We start from the raw sequence: 5,911 nt of genomic DNA, 5'->3' as shown, positions 1-5,911 counted from the left end.
CTTGAAAAGGATGTCATCACCTTTTGGAATCAGTTATTCCAATTGGTAATAGGTGATGATTTTAGCCAATAGTTCTCTATTACCTTGGGTGCCTCATCGAGTTGCAAGGGTGGTAAGGTACTCTCCCATGAACAAACTTGAAGTAGTGCATCAGGTAATAAATGAACAATGAAAGGTGTCGAATATTTTGTAGCTTCATGGAGGCTGCCTATGGTAGGTGGAGGTTGTGTAGAAGCTTTTACCTCTATGGATGCATTACATGAGGACCTAGAAGCTTCACGGAACTCCCTCTTTCTTGAGCTAAGCCGAATAGATTGGTTTTGCCTTGGAACTCAAACTAGCTCTGGAATAGGTGTGTAGCATTCTGTGATCTTTCCCTTCCCACAGTCTTCCATTAGCTTTGGAATCACAAGGTTTGACTCACATGGTTTTGTAGTGGATAGGGAAGGACACGATTTACGTTTAGGTACCCAAATTCAATCATTTCCATCATAGTATCCTTGGGCTCCTAATAGTTGTTTGGGAATCCAACATGATTTGGTTTCCACCTTCTAAACCTGAGTGGACGCCTTCCTTTGAGGTTTCCTTTGTGAATTAACTTGAACCATAAGGGGGTCCGATAGCGATACTTGGGGACCCATTGATATGTACCCTTGGTCAGATCACATGGATACTTTGATGTAGCACTATCTGTCGTAGCCATGGAAGTTGAAACTTTAGAGGGTTGTGCTACTGGCAAGGATGTTGTGACTTTTTGGATTGGCAATATTTTGTTGTTTTTTGTGTTATGAAGAGGTGAGATTTCAGGTGTTATTCCTTGAGCCGTAGGGCCATGAGTTGGTTTTTGAGTTGTGATACTCTCGGTCTCCCAATGGATATTACATTTGACTGCAAACATCCATTTGCACCCCAGGTTTATATTACCCTCCATAGTACCAACATGCATGACCAAAAGATTTGAACCACGGTTCCATTGTCATAAATAACAGGAGTGTGTAGGATTCCAAAAACAATGGTCTTCTTCTTATTGACACCCTTGACTTGGATGGTGCTTGTTGATAGGGGAGGTTTTCCTAGTTGACACCAAACTCCATATGATAACAAATTATGTTGAGCTCCTGTATCCAATAACGCGCTATATAGTACTCTCCCATAGAGGCTATTTAGTTCAATTGGATATCGTAGAGGTGGCTCAGATTCCAATGAATCATCATCAGTGTCTTCAAAAAAACGCTTCCGTGATTCCCAGATTAACCTCTCATTGGCGTCTAAGACGTTGTTGTCTTTCTCGAGCCTCAACTCTTGCTTGGATCTTTTTAAGCTCTGCCTGTTCTTCGGCTGCTTTCTTTTGATGGATGGCTTGTAACTCTTTATTATGTCCTCTCCTTACGTTTGGCTTCTCTATAGCCTCTAGTTGTGCAATGTCAATGGGTTGTGGACTACACCACATAACGCTTTGAAGGTATTCACCCCAGTTATCTACCAACTTCCGATGAGCATCAGATGCACCTATATAATTAATCCATTCTGCGGTAGATTTCTTTTCATTTATTCTAGCACGCACATTTGCTCGATATCATCACCTCTTATATCTCTTACTCTTCTTGTCTAAGTTTTGATTACGGACGATCTCTAGTGAAGAGTCACTAGATGAATCGCTACTTGTGTCTTCTGCTCCCTTGGACAGATTGTCATCTAGGGTACCACTGGGCCCAGAATGTTTGTCCCCACATTTGCACTAAGATTTTTTAACTCAGATTCTTTGTCCTCAGAGTCAATTCAAATTACTAAAATTGACCCCAAACCGTGTGGGCTATAGTCTTGTGAGACGCTACTGGTTCCAATGCCGGTCAAACCTTCATTTTGTAGGTCATCAGAAGCTTTAAGTTTTGCTTCTAGCATATTTAAGGGTACGAGTGGTGGCATTTCATCCCCATCAAGTGTTGCTTAGGTCATCCCCCTGTTTCCCCAAGTGTCTATGGTTGCTTCTAGCATATTTAAGGGTACGAGTGGTGGCATTTCATCCCCGTCAGGTGTTGCTTAGGTCATCCCCCTGTTTCCCCAAGTGTCTATGGTTGTTGCTAAGTGGGCCCAATCCACATTTTCTGACTCAGTCATTTCAGGTAGTACATCCATATAAGGAGATTCTTCCCCAACATCAGAGTCCACTTTACATGTGTAACAATACTGCAATGGGGTCGAGTGAACTGTGGTGTCGGATCTATGATCAATTATAAACCTGTTTCCTAGAGGATGTGCTTGACCAATTACAAGATCCATCGAATGACAGAATCTTAGAAGTGCACTATGGTGTCAGATCTATGATCAATTATAAACCTGTTTCCGAGAGGATGTGCTCAACCAGTTACAAGATCCACTCGAATGACAGAATCTTAGAACTACAAGTAGACATGGTTTTTAGACCAGTCATGCACCATTTTTTCTTCCCTCATGAAAGGATGTCCTAAGATCATCTCAGATGCCATAGTGTGCTTGGATAAATCCATAACAATGAAGGTATTTCTTATTTTATGTCCAAAGACCTTGATCTTGAGATCTTCTAGCATCCCAATAGGTTTAACAATAGACCCTTTGGCCATCTTTACTACTATGGTTGTGGTCCCAAGGTGAGGTCTTCCCATAGTTTCCTAGCAATTTTTAGTCACAATGCTAACCCCAATGTTTAGTGCTATTTCATTGCCTCCCCCCCCAAACAAAAAACCATTCTTCGCTCTTATCACCTTTCTTCCCACTTCTCGGTGAGTATCGCTCGCTTAGTAATTTTTTACAATTCATTAGTTTTGTGGCGTTTATGCCTACGATGTTGTAGCGTAGCACTTACCACCAACCATTTTACCCTTGATTCTCCCTATCCACACCCCCTCGTTCGTTTTACTTTAGTTCGCTCTCTTTTCTTGGTCCTCAAGTCCTCGTCACCTTTCCTTAAGCCTTGGTTTTTAGATCCCTTTCCACCATCCCCATCATGTTATTAAGGAAGCCTACACGTGTTCTTTAGCTTTGTCCTCTCTTCTATTTTTCCCCCCGCCTACTTTGCCATGCGTTTCAGGCGCTGCTTCCCCCCCCCTTACCTCGACCTTGCGCTCCAGCCTCCGCCATCGCACTAACTTCAAACATTTGCCTCTATACTTTTCCACTGAGAGCTCTCGTTTACCTTCACCTATTTCTCTCCCCTTCCTAGCGCTCGTTTTACTGCTTGCCTTCTTGCCTGCACATTTCTCCCCTATTATTCACTGCTTTGATGGGCTCCAATTGTTTGCACCCAACTCCACCGGCGCACTTGTGCTAGCCGACGCTTGTGGATTCTCCATCTCACCGACACTGGCCAGATTCACCACCACACAAGCAGCAACGACCTCGGCCCAACCCCTTAAGAAGTACACCCTGGAGTTTATTCACCTTGCGGGCCTGTCTAAAACACCCTAACTAGTCACCGTTAGTGTACATGCACCTCTTCTTGTGAGCCTTGGACTATGATGCACTAAGCTGTTTGACAGAGTCCATCAATAGCAGAGATGCCAAAAATTTTCTGCAGTTTAAGATGCGGGCTCCGTTTCCGTTTCCGTTTCCGTTTCTAATTCATTATGCAATGCCTCGAAGCCTGCCCACAACTAAGGGAGTATTATGCTTAGCTTCACATACAACACTCCAAAGTTGTCACCTTAATTCTTCAACAATGACAACAGTCGTTCACCCCAAGCCTTCTGCAATGACTAGAACCATTCACCTATAAGCCCACAACGTAATCCTCCTTGTTCTCATAAGCTTTTTCTTCCAGCAGTGTCTCACCACCATTGGAAACTTACCCACAATGTCCTTGGCTTATAAGTCTTTTGCTTTTATCTTTCTGCTGCTGCGCATCTGCCATGACTTATACTTCCCCTTTACTCCTAATCTTTCTCCAAGTGTAAGGTCTTAAAGATTCTATCATAATTTTCTGCCCACCTTTCAAAAACTTACCAGGCAGTTATATCCTTGCCAGAATTGTACCCTTTTTAGGATGAGGCAGTGGCTGTAGGTTTACAGATTTCTTTCATGTATTGTTTAACTTACTAGACCTCAACCACAGTGGCTAATAAAGCTACTGATAACATCCATCAAGATTTGCAATTAAGGTTTCGTCCAACCTCCCCTGTGTACCTACGAACACCCTTTCAAAATGGTATCCTCTTCCACCCCTTCCCTCCAAAGTAATCCTACGCCTTGCTTTGGAACCTCCCCCTTCCTCCCAACATCGAGATCTACAACCATTCTCTCGTCCAATGGGCCCCCTTCCCCCAAGAACACTTTTTCCTTCCTCGCATCCGCATCTTCTTCATCAACTCCTGCCGTTGCCATGTTGGCATCCTCTTCATCAACTTTTGCCACCACCCTACCGGGATTCATTTTGGCTTCCGCCCTCACTAACCCCTTTGCACTTATCACCCAACATAACTCTATGAATCCCTCTTCCTCCTCCAAGGAAACCCTTTTTAGCACGGAAGAACTCCAAGGGCTCACGGCAAACCTCCTTGTGGAGGAATTCGATTTCTCCCCTCCCTCCTCAAAAGGTGCCAAAAGCTACGCTGCACGCATCGGCCTTACCTCTCAAAAGGGAGTGGTCCCCAATCCTCCCCTCATTGCGCCTTTCTCTTTTGGTGCTTTTTCCTCCTCGTTTGCCACTACCCCCTCCCCTTTGCGCTCCAAAGACTCTTCCCTTAATCTTATCCCCCCACTTCCCCCCTCCCCACCCTCCCTTCCATCACCAAGCCTCTAGAGTTTGATAAAATTGTGTCAGGTTCTCTACAAGAATTCAAAACTATTAATTTGAAGCTTTCTAAAGCCAAATCTCACCTCCTTCACCTCCAAAACCTCCATGCTAACAATAAAGCCCCTAGTAGCCTTTTCATGAAACCACCACGCCTTGTTTTAGAAGACTCTAGTGCCCAAGCCCTTCTCAATGCTAAGTTTGTTAGCCTTAACATACAATACCAACTTGATTTCTCCGATTTATATACAAGCCCAAGCTCTCCTTGTAGAAAACCTCCAAAAACTTTTTGAATTTTTTCATGATGTGGTAGAAGAGCGTTTAGAGGATCTTGTTAAAAAACTCTCGCCCATATCCTTCCCTAGAGTTCAACCAGAAACATGGGCCAAACTACTTGGCTTGTGGAAAAATTCTTCTCTCTTGGAGTTAGACTCTTTTGTTCAAAACTATATCTTACAAGCACATTTGGCTACCTCCATGGAAGCAACATCTCACAATGCAAGAAAGAGATCCCAAGAGACCCTCTTTGCCGAAGCAATGGCATTACCCAAAGAAGACACTGTGAGTGAGCTCGTTCAACATGAGGTCACCACTCAAATGAGCAAACTCCTTTCTCAAAAAGCATCTTTGAACATCTATAAAACCCCTTCCTCTAAAAAACCCTTTGCTCTCAACAACTCCCCTCCTTCACAACCTACATCCTCTCTTGCTAAAATAAAGCCCCCTTTGGAAAATACCTCCGCCAATCTTTCAAAAAACCTAAAAATGTCGCCTCCTCTCTCTCGCCCCCCAACACCTTGCATAGTAAAACCCCTCCGTGGATGGGCCTTCTTCCCCCACCCATTCCCCATTTGCTCAAATCTCCCCATTATCCCCTTAATACCCCCCCATGTTCTAGCTACCCCTCTCCCACCCTTTTGCCTCTTCCCCCTAATCCTCCCCATCGCCCTTCCAACCTTCCTAAAAGACCCAAAATTTTAAAAAACCTTCAATGGAGGAGAAAGTAGGTCTTGAGCACCCTACTTCGTGGGTCCATCTGCTCTTCTCTAACCTCCCTTTTTCCTCTTCTTTGGACCCCTCCTCCCTTTTCAACAACTTATTTCCCCACTACACCCCGCTCTACTCCCTACTCTACTTCTTCCTCTT

At 44.1% G+C, this 5,911-nt stretch overlaps 1 pseudogene; it reads left to right on the top strand.

Annotated features, from left to right (window-relative positions):
• Positions 1–4,177: 4,177 nt before the first annotated feature.
• LOC147435776 (uncharacterized) lies at positions 4,178–4,909 on the top strand (annotated as a pseudogene).
• Positions 4,910–5,911: the final 1,002 nt, after the last annotated feature.

Source organism: Adiantum capillus-veneris, chromosome 18, assembly GCF_014529385.1.
Source record: "Adiantum capillus-veneris isolate H3 chromosome 18, ASM1452938v2, whole genome shotgun sequence".
Taxonomy (NCBI): Eukaryota; Viridiplantae; Streptophyta; class Polypodiopsida; order Polypodiales; family Pteridaceae; genus Adiantum; species Adiantum capillus-veneris.
Note: the sequence above shows the minus strand (reverse complement) of the source record. Positions and strands in the feature narration are given on the sequence as shown.